This window comes from Camelus dromedarius, chromosome 2, assembly GCF_036321535.1.
Source record: "Camelus dromedarius isolate mCamDro1 chromosome 2, mCamDro1.pat, whole genome shotgun sequence".
Classification (NCBI taxonomy): Eukaryota; Metazoa; Chordata; class Mammalia; order Artiodactyla; family Camelidae; genus Camelus; species Camelus dromedarius.
The window spans coordinates 77,191,023-77,205,452 of NC_087437.1; the positions used below are offsets into that span (position 1 = coordinate 77,191,023).

The window sequence follows — 14,430 nt, forward strand, 5'->3', positions numbered from 1 at the left end:
GTTGGGATTAAAGTAGATTAAAAATATAAAATAAATAAATGCAAAAGGTAATACTGGGCCAGAAAAAAAAAATGTCTTTTTCTTTTGCTATAATGGACATTCATAGGACAATTGGTGAAATTTGAATAAGGTATCTAAATCACAATGATTTTATCAATGTCATCTTCATGATTTTAATAATTCTATTGTGGCATGAAAAAAGATGTCTGTTTTGAAGAAATAATATGGAACTTATAATTAAAAAGGCATCATAGCAGCAACTTGCTCTTAAATGATTCAGAGAGAGAGTGAATGTTAATGTGGTAAAATAATACTTTAGGGATCTGAGTAATGGGTATCTGAGAATTGTCCTATTTTTGAAACTTCTCTGTAAGTCTGAAATTATTTCAAAATAACAATAAAATAAATAGTTAAAATATTTAAAAGTAAAAGAATGGGAGAGGCGGAGATAAAGGGAAAAGCAGCAGGCTAACTTGGGGACATCTTTCCCTTTCATAACTTTCTAACTAGCTGTTCTCTAATACATTAAGCCTTATCTTGCAGGCTTTTTTTTTTTTTCCCCTTGTCTTTTCTTGCAGCTAAGTCAGTGGATCTTTCTTTTCTTTAAAAAAAATCTCTTCCTTCTAATTTGAAAGTAATAATAAAGGGTCTTTAAAAAAAAACAATCCCAAATCTCCTTGATTTTCTGAGCAAGCTTGATTCCTAAATAATGTGTTTTAATTCTAGACCTTTTAAATTGCTTTTTCAATCTTTGAGTTTACAATAAATTTATTGAATTTTTCTCTTCTTCAATCTTAAGAGCATTGCATGTTCTCTTTATAATTAGGTCCTTCATCGCTTTGTATCTGTTCATTAATAAGCCCCCCCATCATTCCGTTTAATGAAGCCTTTCTCAGTCTAAAGCTGTAGTCAGCGCCCATGAAATGAACAAATCCAGAGCCAACTTGATAACAGTCTCTGGAGAGATGATTCGTAAGTCTGTAGACAGGCTGCTTGAATCTGAGAGCTGATAATTACCACAGTTTCCCCGTTGAGCCCTGAAAATATAGATATGGTCTTGGGGGAGGGCAGATTTTTAATGAGAAAAAAAGATGAAAAAAAAAAAGGTCAGGAGTTTCTAAAGGAGGCTGGATATCCTTATAAAAGATGAGGATTAGTCTGTTAATGAATAATGAAAAAAAAAATGCCTGTTTCCAAACTGGATAGTGGTATCAAATCTAAGTCACAGGAAGATTATTTTGGTGACAGTGTGAAGAATGGATTTGGAGGAAGAATTTTAGGAGAGGGACACCCACTGGAATTTCAATACAGAGAATAATCAAGTGTAGTTCATAGAGGAAATGGGATCTTGTGTGGGGACAGAAGTGAGTGACTTTGATCATGAGACTAGACAACAAATGATTGTTCTTCACAATAGAATGAAAACTAAGCTCCATTTCATTAGTTTGCTAATGTCTTCCCCTTGCTGTATATGTTTGTCTTGCTACCATATTTATTCATGATGATGTGTGCATATGGGCAAACAGATGCTAATTTCTGCCTCATTTAGAGGTGATGTCTCGTTTTGCCTCCTCTGTCCTTGGGAAGCATTCCCAAGGACTTAGTCCTATAGCATGAAACCCCTGTACACTTCCACTCTGAATTTTGTCAAGTCTGTCAAAGATTTAACTTCTCTATATAACTCCCCCAGCTTGCCAGATAGCATGAATCTGGAATGAAAGTTAGAAATATTCCCATATCTCCTGGCATAGAGGTAGGAAGAGCACAATCAAAACTGGATCAAAATCTCAGCTCCACCATTTATTCATTCATTGAAGTTAAGCTACCTCCATTAGCATCAGTCTCCTTTCTGTAAAAATGTGTGGATAAGAATACCAGAGAGGTTTGTTGAGACTATAAAATGAGATAATTTGTAAAATGGCACTAATCGTAAATAGCACATAAAAGCACAAAAAATGTTAGCCAAAAGTAGTAATAGTAAGAACAGTGGTTGTATTTATGTTAACACAGCACCTATTAATACATTTTAGGATTCTTAATTACCATATATATTTATGAAATAAAGTTCTATCTGAGATCTCATGCCTAGGCAATAGAAAATTTGCTTTAAAAATAATGGGAAAATGATTTTGTAGAGACTAGGTTTCTCTTCAGTTACAATATGGATGGTTTAACCTGTTAGCAAAAGAGCATACTCTTAATTGATAAAATCGGGAGAAAAAATTAAAGTGTAAGATGCTTAAAGTTTACAGTTGGGTAGGATTTTCAGATGTTTGCTACTAATACAGGTAACCATGTACTGATACCAACCTCACTTTGTATTTGTGGACTCTCAGATAATCAGCTAACTCATTAGCGTAGAGACCCATTGACTGGCAATGACTCAGGCCAAGCCTAACTCAGAAAGAGGCTTTCGCAAAGATACTTCAAGATCCAAAAAAAGAAAAAAAAAAAAATCCCTCCCACCAGTTCCATTCTTCTCCCACTATATTACCATAATTTTCAACCACAACCTGTCTTGTATGCATGAACCCTATACCCATCTCATCTTTGTGATCTTCAACATCTGACCCTGCAGCATTGGCGAATAAATGTTTTTACATCTTGGCACTCCATTAAAATCTCAATCCTCCTAAATTTATATTTCCTTTAAAATAATTTCATGCCTTTTATACAAAAGGAATCCAGAGACCTGTGTGTGTTTTATGTAGGTATTTGAACTCAACCAGCCAAGAAGCAAAGAAAAAGGAAATTCAGATATGTGGCCCCTCAGAGACATTCTGCCTTAAAAAGCCTTTTCCCAGTAATGGGTGAGAGACTACAACTTGACAGTTATCTGCCCTCTTTGAGTTCACTATTATTTTATTTTAATTTTAGACGTGTTTAAAGACCTAAAGACTGTGATTTTAAATCAACTAACAGGCACAGCCATGTCCAAAAATGTTTGAAGAAATAACTCTCTTTTTAAAGAAAAGTCATTGGATATTCTGCAGAGATCCGACTTTGACCCTCGTCTTAGCAAAGCCAGACTTTGAAACAAGATATACTAGTACTGCCAGCAACATAGTCCAGTGAAGAGAGTTAAATCTAGAAATAAGCAGAGACCCACTAATCTGGGAGGGGTTGTGTTGTGAGGAAAAATTAGTCACAGTTACCCTGAGTGAAGCAGTTTTTCCGATTTTGAAGATAATTTGTACCATGTCATCCTATGAGCAAGTCATGAAAGAAAAGAATCAAGCTGTGGTCCCTCTAAATGCCAGCAGGTCCGCTGATCATCCTCTTTCTAGGAGAACACCTGTGAGGTGACATATGATACAATTCTAATCCTAAAGGGAGGGAATGGATGGAGTATGAAAAGTAGTCTTTTGGGGTAAGTGATTAGAATTCTGGAACTTCAGCAAAATCAGCCTATAAACATAAAAAATTTTAAGTCAATATTCAAAGTTGTGAAGAACACAAAACAGCAAAAAAAAAATGACAATTATTCAGAGAAACAATATGTTTCATGGCTCAGTTGTGAGTAGTATAATCTGTATTATATAAACACTAAATACCTACCTTTCCCAAATTGTTATACATTTATATTCAAAGGATAGAAAGATGAGAGGTATGCACATATGTAGTGGTGGGAGCAAAGATATAGTTGGGAGAATGAATGGTGAAAGATAGCTATTTCCTAACAGGAAGTAAGTAGATACATTAGTTTTTTTAATTGCTGTGTATGAAATTACCACACACTGATCATTTCTGCATCATTTACCCAATTTCTGCACTGTAATAAAACATTACCATAGTGCTTTTTATTAGCATACAGTTTCTGAAAGTTAGAAGTCAGGGCACCCCTTGGCTGGGTGGGTCCAGTGCTAAGGGTCTCCAGGGCTGAAATCAAGTTGGTGGCTGTGCTGCATTCTCATCTGGAGGCTCAACTATCAAAAGATCCACAGCCCGGTTCCCTCAGGTTGTTAGCAGAATTCATTTTCTTGCAGCTGCAGAGTCATGGCAGCTTGGTTCTTCAAATCTAGCAACACACACACGCACGCGCGTGCGGTGGTGGGGAAGAAATGTTCCAGTCACATGCCTCAAGACTGTCTTTTAAGACTTTCCTGATTAGATCAGGCCCACACAGGATAATTTCCTTTTTGGAGAACTTAAAACCAACTATTAGGGGGCTTAATTACAAAAAAAAAAAAAAAAAAAGCACCCTATACTTTTGCCATATAATGTAATATAATCACAGGAGTAGTATTCTTTGAACTTTGCCATGTTCTATTGATTAGAAGCAAATTGTACATCCTTCCTAAACTGAAATTCAAAAGTGGGGAGGGGCATGGTCACACAGAGGTGTGGACGCCAGGAGACAGGGTTCAGGGATGTCTTATTAGAATCTTACTTTCCATTGTAGACAATTCTTAAAACTGAAAAATCAAGAAATAGCAGTATGTGTGCACATGTTTTAATATGGAGACAAAATCTTAAGATCAGCTAAAATACGTGAAAGTGATTGCCACTAAAGAGTAGTACATGGAGCAGGAGTCTTTTTGTAACTGTTTAGCTTTTTAAACTATGTGATGCATCTGTTGTATTATTTTAATTGGTTTTTATTTTTGTCAAGTAATTATAATACGGTTCTTATTGTACAGAAGGAGCTTAAACTTTCCTCAAATAATAAAAAGGAATGGAAGCAGAAAATTGGGGCTGGAAAGCAATTCCTGAGAAAAGACCTGGGAGTTTTTGTTGACTGTAAGCTCAAAGTAAGTCAATAATGAGATACTGTTTCTGCAAAAAGAACAAATGCAATCTCAGGCTTTCATTCATAGAAATATGATGAATAAACAGGGGGGAAAATGTCCTACACTACCTGCATTGAAAATTCCGTGTTTGAAGTTGTGTTCATTTCTAAGCCCCCAATTTAGTTCTGTTTTTCTATTGTTATAATATCGATGCTTTATTTTTATTATATAATCAATATATGGTCTCTATGGAAAAATTTAGAAAATAGAAAAAAATGGAGAAATCTGCAATATAAATACTTGAAACTATGTATCATAAATATTTTGGTACTGGTCTTTTTAGCTTTTTTCTCTACATGTTCACAAATTGTATGTCATACTGTGCTATACATGTCATACTATATATGTACTTCGAATGCTGCTTTTTTTTAACTTAATAGTATATTGGAGAATATTTCTGCTTTCAGACAAAAAGAAGAAACAAGGACCTAAAAAAACCTTTATTTCTGAAACCAAATATCAGACAATATAGATGAAATAACAGTTCTTTACAGTATAGACTTCAGACAAGTAGGGGCAGTGATGCATGAGAGAAAGTAAACAAGCAATGCAAGCACTATGATGCTGATCTTCCTGGGCGGAGGAAAGCTCAAAGCAGACAGCAGGGAAAAGGAACCCTGGTGGAATCCGGGAGCTGCTAGGGTCGATGAAGTGATGGTACTGAGCAGCCAGGGCAGCTAGAGTTCTCCGGGCAGTGTTCTAGAGAAGAGACCTGGAGAAAAGAGCTATACATAAAGAGGACTCTAGTGATCTTCAGAGGGGGTCCCTCTGGAATTTTCAGCCGAGTACTGATCAGTGCATGTGTGTGAGAAAGCTGTCTGAGGCCAGGGTCAGGACAACTTATGCCAACAAGTTCTACAGCTTAAGTGAAATGGACAAATTCCTTAAAATATACCAAGAGTCAAAGCTCATTATATTAAAAAAAATCAGTGCCTAAGTAGATAGCTCTTAGATACGTTAAATTTTTGTTAAAAAACTTGTTGGCCACGTAAGGCACTAGACCCGAATGGGTTTGCCTATGAAATTTGCCAAACATTTAAGGAGAAATAATATAAAGTCTACAGAAAATCTTCTATTACATGAAAAAATAGGGGAAAATGAATACATTCCAACTCATTTTAAAAGCCAGCATTGCCATAAAAAAAAAAAAGAAAATTTACATACAAATATCCCTATGAATACTGATGCAAGAATACCTTGCAGACTTTTAGTAAATCATGTCCAAAAAATATTTAAAAGGATAACACATCTTGATCAAAGGAATTAACTAAAGAATGCAAATATGGTCTAACATTCAAAAATAAATCTGTGTGATTCATCCTATTAAAATTTTTTTAAAGCAAAAATAAAAACCATATGATCATCTTAAGAAGTACAGAGGAAAAATCTATTAAGCTACTTTGAAAAAGAAGAACAGAGTTTGAGGACTTACACTATTTTGCTTTAAGGCTTTCTATGAGTCTATAGTAATCAAGACAGAACCCAGATCAAGTGAGGCAGGGAAGGTGCTTATGAAAAAAAATTTAAAGAACCATCCACTCTTGGCATCATACAAATCCAAGGATGATACTTGAACAAAGCTGAGAGTGAGTTACCCCTTAAATTTTATGCCTTAAATTTAGGCATCGTGCTTTACCTCAGTCCCAGCCCTGATCAAAACAGTGTAGAATTGACAACAATATCAACAGATAGATAAAGGCAGTGCAGTTACTGCATTGAAAGACACAAGTATATTAATAGGACAGAATAGAGAGTAGAAAAATAACGCCATGTATTAGTGATCAATGGATTTTCAACAAAGATAAGAAGGCAAGTTAATGTACAATAGACAGTTCTTCAATAACAATATATAAACAACCAATAAGCACTTGAAGAGATAATCAACAGTAATAGCTATCAAGAAAATGCAAATCACAATGAGACATTACTTCACACTCACAAAGATAATTATAATCAAAAAGACATAATAGCAAATGTTGGTAACGATGTGGAGAATTGGAACCCTCATACACTACTGGGAGGAATGTGTGCAAACAGTGTGGAAAACAGCCAGTTCCTCAATACATTAAATATAGAAATATTCAGTATTGACAAATCTGTAGAGACAGAAAGTAGACAGAAAGCAGTTGCCTATGCTTGGAGACAAGGGTTTTTGTAGGAAATCTGGAGTGACTGCTAATGGCTACATGGTTTCTTTTGAGGGTAATACAATGTATTGTAGTTGTGTTAGTTTGCTAGGGTTCCTGTAACAAAGTACCACACACTGAATGGCTAAAACAAGAAATTTATTTTTTGACAATTCTGAGATCAAGGTGTCAGCAGCCTTGGTTCCTTCTGAGGGTTGTGAAGGAAGGATCTGTTTCAGGCCTCTATCCTTGGTTTATAGATGGTCATCTTCCCTTTTGGTCTCTTCACATCATTTTCCCTCTATGCATATCTCTGTGTTCAAAATTCCACTTTTTATAAGGACATAAGTCATACTGGATTAGAGCCTACAACAAGTGCCTCACTTCAACTTAATTATCTCTGTAAAGGCCCTATATCTAAATGAAGTCACATTCTGAGATGCTAGCAGTTAGGACTGAAACATGAATTGCAGAGCGGAACGCAATTCAACTTGTTAACAGTAGTGATGGTTGCATACCATTGACTATTCTGAAAATCATTCAGTTGTACACTTCAGAGTGATTCTACAAAAGATTAAAATGAGAAATGAATAAAAACCATTATTAGGAAGATTTTAAGTCAAATTTATTATGTGATACCACTGTACACAAAGTAAAATTGCTGAAGTTTAAAGACTGACAGTACCAAGTTGCAGCAAAGATGAAGAGTAACTGGCAGTCTCATGTACTGCTTATCAGAGGAAAAATTTTATAGCCACTTTGGAAAAATTTTTGTCAGTTTCATTTGTAGCGAAACATACAACTCCTCTCCTAGATTTTAAACATTGTATAATAAAGAAATTACTTGGCCCTTGTCCTTGGTTTCAGGGACAGATCCTCTAAATATTGGGTTTCCGTGGTAAGAGGAGTGTCTTTGTTATTCATGATGGGCCCCTCCTATTATTACACCTTCTAAGATCATGCTAATGAGGTGACTCATTGTGGGTCCCTAGATGATATCAGAATAGAGGCTAACCTTGTCAGAAAGACCAATGATGTAATTAAAGCGTTGGGGTTTGAGAGCCACGTGATAGCAGCCCAGATTCCCAAACTCCAGGGAGGGGAGGGAGGCTGAAGATTGAGTTTAAGCATGTAGCCAGTGATTCAGTCAATAAGCGTACATAGTGAAACCCCAGCAAAAACACTGGACACCTGAAGCTCGGGTGAGTTTCTCTAGCTAGTGAAATATATCGATGTACTGGAAAGGTGATGCATCTTGAGGACATGGAAGCTTTGTTTGGGACCCTCCCATACCGCTCCCTGTGTGTCTCTTCTTTTGATTTTGACTTGTATCTTTTTGCTGTAATAAAAGTATAGCACCTTCCTGAGTTCTGTGAGTTGTTATAAAAAATTACCCTGCAGGGGCACCAGAAACCTGAATTTGTCGTCAGTTGGTCAAAAGTGTATGTGGCCTGGGACCCCTCAATTTGCTGCTGGTATAAGGGCAGTCTTGTGGAAGACATGCTTTTAGCCTGTAAAGTTTGATCTGACTCTGGGTAGTTAGTTTCAAAATTACTTTGTACTCAAGAAAATTTAAAAAGTATCCACACAAGACTTTATAGGAATTTTCATAGCAGCTGTATTTAAAATGGCGAAAAACTGGAAACAACCCAAATTTCCATCTACCATGAAAAAATAAATAAGTAGAATAAATAAGTAGAAAGAATAAAGAATATACATCCACTCAATGTAATATTACCAATTAGCAAAACCAGGAATTAATTATTGATACATGGAACAAATTACCAAATCCCAAAGGCATTGCACTATATAAAATAAGTCAGAGACAAAAAGATTAGCATTGTATGATTCCATTTGCATGAATTCTGTTCACAGAAAATAGATCATTAGTTGGCAGGAGCTAAAAATGAAGGAAAGGTATTTTTCTGTAAAGATGATTGAGGGAACTTTTCAAAGTGATGGAAATATTTTATATCATGACCACAGTGGTGGTTACAATACTTTAAACAGTATCTTGGCCCCAATGGTACCCTGTATATAATAATCAGTTTCATTCAAGTTGTAGTTATAACTCTTAAATGTAATGTTCGATTTCTTTATTTCTTTGGCGCTTATGTAAATGTGTACATTGTGTGAAAATTCTTTAAACTGCACCCTTATGGTTTTTCCAATATATATTTTTTATTTTATTAGAGTGATTTGTGTTTTTAAATGCTACTGTTTGTCCCTTAATAGGATTTTAAAGTTTTTTTTTAATAGTTCTTATACATTTTTCTTAAGATCATTCCAAACAATTTATTTTATTTTTTTTTTGCTGATGTTTTAATGGGATGATTTTCATTATATTTCTCTAATTTATTTGGCATATGAAAAGCTAATGGATTAAAAAAAAGTAATTTGGTAAATGAAACATCTTTCTTAATTGTCTATTTTTAATCTTTTCCACTAGATTTTTTTATGATCTGCATGTAGACTATCAAATTAAAGGTAAGTAATAATTTTGTTGGCTTTTTTCTAATGTTTATGTTTCTTGCCTTTCAAAAGTCAATTGCGTTATCTCAAAATTTTATAAATACGATAAATGATAGTGATGCTGTCATATGCCCTACTCATTTTTCTTACTTGAGTGAGAATTCTTCCAGTATTTAGCACTGAAATATGATGCTGGCTAGTTTAAAATGTATGTTTGTCTTGTTAAAGGGTGCTCTTTCTCCCTATTTTGCTAAGATTAGAAAACCAGAAATACATATTGAATTTTATCCAATGCTTTACGGCATTTATTGCAAAATCTCTTGATTTTTTTCTTTTTGGTGAATTACTATGTTGTATTATTTTAATTGATTGTTTGGTTGTTCATCCCTACATTCCTGAATAAATCCCATTTGCTATTATTCTATCAATATTCTGTAAGATTAAGTCTGGCAATGTATTTTTTAGTTCTTTCACATTTTTATTTTATAATTTGCTGTTTCTGTGATTTCTTAACAGGTTCAGCACAATTCCTTAGTTCTGGTGAGACCTTTATTTCGTTCTCAGTGTTCTAGACATACAAGCAATATTGGGTCTTCAAGGATTTGAAAGAACTTGCCCATGCAAGCTTTGGAGCTCAAACTCAATTGGTAAGATGAGAGTTTTTAGACATTGTGTTCTCCTGTGGAGCCAGTTCCATTATGCTGATCCTGGGAGATCAGAACCCAGTGTATTGAATTATCTGGGTTCCCATTCCTTGGACAAGTTGAGAGAGAATGAATAATAGAGCTTTCATATTTATATACTCCCTTTTGAATTTATCTCATTTAGTGCTATTCAAATATCTTCCTCATGGAGAATTTTGTTAGCTGTATGGCTTCAAAGAACTCTTTCTGTCAGAGCCACGGGCACAACAGGACCTGGGTCATCACAAGGGTACTTAACAGATGCGGTCCCTGAAGAGAAACCAAAGAGCTCAGGGAGCAGATGCTCCACCAGCAAGGAGGATACAAACACTCAACCATGGAACTGAGCCATAAGTGGCCGAAGAAAGAGTTTGCTTGGGTGTTGAGGCTAAAGATACTCTGTAGCAGATGGGAAATGGGAGAATCAGAACAGAGCTACAACACAGGTCCAATAGAAAAAAAAAAAAATGCAGAAAACAACAAAGTTCCATTCAGACCATATCTTATAAAGTGCTATTAGTTGAGTGTATTATACATTTGCCTCATGATAGGTCACTTTCTGGGTCTTAGTACAGAATGCTGCATAAAATACCACTGTAAAACAGTAGTTACAAGATGCAAATTCTGAAGAACATTCAAGGGTAGCAACTGCTGATCATGGACACACTTGGAATCCAAAGACTAGATTCAGAGAATGCCTTTCTTTACTTTCTCTTTACATTGATTTTTTTGTCCATTCAGAATCATCTAGAATGGAAAACCAGAAGTCTTTCTCACATGGTCTGCCTCCCTCCTTCCCTTTCTGCCTACTTTCTGTGCAGCTTCCAGGCTTCATCCTGGTTCAGCCCCCGGTATCCCACCTTGTGGAATCTCTTAAACCTCTGCTTGAACCTTGGGGCTGTCAGACTCTCACTCTATTTTAGAAGGGCTCATATGACATCACTTATATGAGGAATCTAAATAATAATAATATAATAATAATAATGACACAAATGAACTACTTATTATTTATAACTTAGATGGTTGATTTCTTGAAAAGCGTAATCACATTTGACTGTACTTTATGATTGGGTTACCGCATTCTGTTGATTCTTACTTTGTAGTTGGCTTTATTCCTTTGATAACTATGTAAGTTTAAGAAGCTAAAGCTCTAATCTGTTCTTAGAAACAATGATCAGTACATATATGTAAACTAAAAAAAAGTGCAGTGTACTGTATATATGTATTTACATGCAATATGATGTATATGTGCAGTCAAACTATAATAATTCTACCTAATAAAATGAAAAAGAAAAAAAAGAATATATCCTTTAAAAAGTAAAAAAAAAAAAAACAAAAATAATAAGAAGGGTTCCATTCTTCAATGTTGAGTACAAAGAAGATAAATCTCAATTTTTCTAAAGCTGATTACCTCTGTTTAAAGGTAAACTGAGGCATATGAAACAGTTTAACAGTTTATTTGAGCATCTGTCCATTGGAATAGGGCAGCACCAAACCCAAAGTAGTTAGGAGCCAGGGAAAAGATAAATAGAAAAAAAGTGTGAAGCAAAGAAAGGAAATTATTTGATTGGCTGTAGTTTGAAGGCTAGTTGGCTGGTTGTGGTTGGTTCTCCTTAGCATTTTTTTATTTTGTAAACTTGAGGCAATTATAGGCTGGAGTATCAGTTTGCTTGCATAGACCATCTTGGCATTAGAGTCACATCAGTCTAATGGCCTCCTTGCTTCATTAACTTAACACCTCTCATAGCATCATCTTACTGTTTTCTTGTACAACAGACCTCATCTTCACCAGGGATGAAGATGGACAAATAGGAAGTTTGCCTCTTTCTGCAACAATAGCATTTTAATTCCTCACCCTACTTTAGTTAAACTCTTTGAGCTTCCTTTTCTGAAGCCTTGTTACTTTGAATTCCTTCACACATAGTGACTATGATACAAATACATTAAATTGAATGACAAAGCAAAGGAGATTTTTTTTAAAGAAGATATTTGTGCATGCACGTATATCTAGGTAGAACTCACCTTAAAGTTACTATGTCACCCATGACTCTAAGTGCAATGAAAAAAAATCACTATTTTTTACTCATCCCCATGATAGCTGCTAAAAATAAGCATAAAATGAAAGAGAAGGTATATTAGCCATAGCAATGTCATGTTTTCTCATCTTTATATTATACAATAATTGGGAAATCTATAGATTAATCTTCTACAGATTTAAGAATAGCATTAATGAATAGCATTGCTGATCTGAGTACATGTTAAATTCAGAAGCATTGTGTCTTCTCATTGACCCTTCCCAGCACCTTCTCCAGCTAAATTCCTGATCTTTTTAGAGTTTAATAAATTTTTTTGGTTACTTGCTCTATAAAATTTCTCTCATAAATAGACAAGAAATAAGTCAGAAACTAAATAATTTGTACATAGAAATAATTTGAGAGCAATACCACATACTACTGAGAAACTCTTTATTGGTTTCATTACTTTGGTAGTGGGAGAAACAGAAAATAAAACTATTGTTGTAATTTCTCTTTAAGTCCCAACTATTACATACTTCTTACACAGAGAACTTCTCTTTCCATCCAGTGCTTATAATCATTGATTAAGAAGACAAAATCCACTGAAAACAAGTAAAATTTAAGGTTAAAAATTGGTCAAGAAGTTTGATGGCCTCTCATTTGTAAATTCTTCTTCTGTGAATGTCTCAGGTTTAATACTATGTATTAACATGAAGGCAGAAGAGAATCAAATTCAAATTCATTTTATGGCAGGACTAGCAGTACAATAAAATTTAATGGCTATCTTTAAAGGTTTTGATATGAATCATTCTTGAAAAAAATTTCAGTATATTTTTCAAACTTCAATGTAAAAGACAAAGGAGAAGGCCCTCTCTATCCTCAGAAATCAAAGAAAATAGTTTAATAGGCAGATGACTTGTTATTTGGTCAAAAAATACCGCTCAGATTTCAGCCAGAGTCAAGATAGAAAAGGTCAATTCAGCCTTTTAAAGAAGCAATGACTTAGAAAACCAGTCACATCAGAACAGGGCCTGCTGTTTAAACTGCTTAGATTTTACAAGGTGCTATTAGGTATACTTAAAGTTGATTGGCTTATAAATTGAAAAAAAAAATCCCTTTTGTATCTCAACAAAGGGAGATATATCTGTGAGTTCTAGAAGTCTCTCCCCTGGACAAAGTAATGAGGAAATTGTACTTCAGTTCTATTTCTTCCTCTCCTTTCTACCCTCGATTTTGGTTCTTTCTTTTTTCTTCTTCACCTAGGAAAGGATAATTGGATTTATCACTACAAGTTCTAATTCTTAAGAAACTTATAAAGCAATGTTTAATAGGTCTTTTCTGTAAAGGGGCAGTACCATTTTTCTGAAGAGGATATGAAATATTTCTTTTCCTTGGATTTAATGTTCTATCCTCCAGAATAAATGCAGGCATGAAAGACAGAAATACTCATTAACCCTGAGTATTTGAGGCATAAATATAGTGGAAATGTATATGTATCCCAAATACCAGCTCAAAACAAAGAGAATTTTAATTGGAGAAACAGTACAGTTGCCCCTTGAACAATGCAAGGGCTAGAGGTGGCAACCCCTCACAGTTGAAAAGCCACATATAACTTTATAATCCATATGAACCTACCCTCCAGTCTCAATTTTGAAAGGCAAAGGTATTCAATATTGTCCTTTCTCTTTCTTTGACACAGCTTTAACATATATATTGAAATGACACTACTCAGAATGGCATATATCATGTAGAAAATTATGAATTTGTCATTGTAACCAGCACACTATACTCAAAACAGTTGTTAACCATTTACATATATAAATCATATGTCTGTGTTACTTTTCCTTTGTAAAGGTAGCTTCTTTTTCAAACTCTGATTTTACAAAGGTTTCAAAAAACATGCTTACTTTCAACAACTAAATATTTGTAACAAGAATCATTCCTGGAAATTGAGTAAGATATTTGGATTGTGATTTGTATGTTTGTTTGTTATAGAAGAAAAACTAATTTATAGCTTTTATTTCTAGAACCAAAGTCAGAAATATCCTTAAAAAGTCAACTAGAACAGCTTTTGTGTTCCAAATTGTGACAAGATGGTCTTCAAAACTGAAGATCTATACCAGTAGCAGTAGCCTCTTTTCCCCAAAAATCTTTGGTAAGTACAAGACTACAGAGAATATTGGTAGAGAGGAAATAACTTCTACTCTGACGTAATCTTAATCTTCATATAAAGAGCACAAAGATGACTCTTAGTATCACCACAAGAGAATTCTCACTATATCTCTCATGGGAAGATAAATGTCAGTTGTACTCACCTCTGAATTTTATTGTTTTTGACTCTCTT

General features: G+C 34.6%; 1 pseudogene; it reads left to right on the forward strand.

The window, feature by feature from the left end:
* LOC116154397 (large ribosomal subunit protein uL1-like) overlaps positions 1-9,979 on the forward strand; it is a 119,185-nt pseudogene extending 109,206 nt beyond the window's left edge.
* The last annotated feature ends 4,451 nt before the right edge of the window (positions 9,980-14,430 follow it).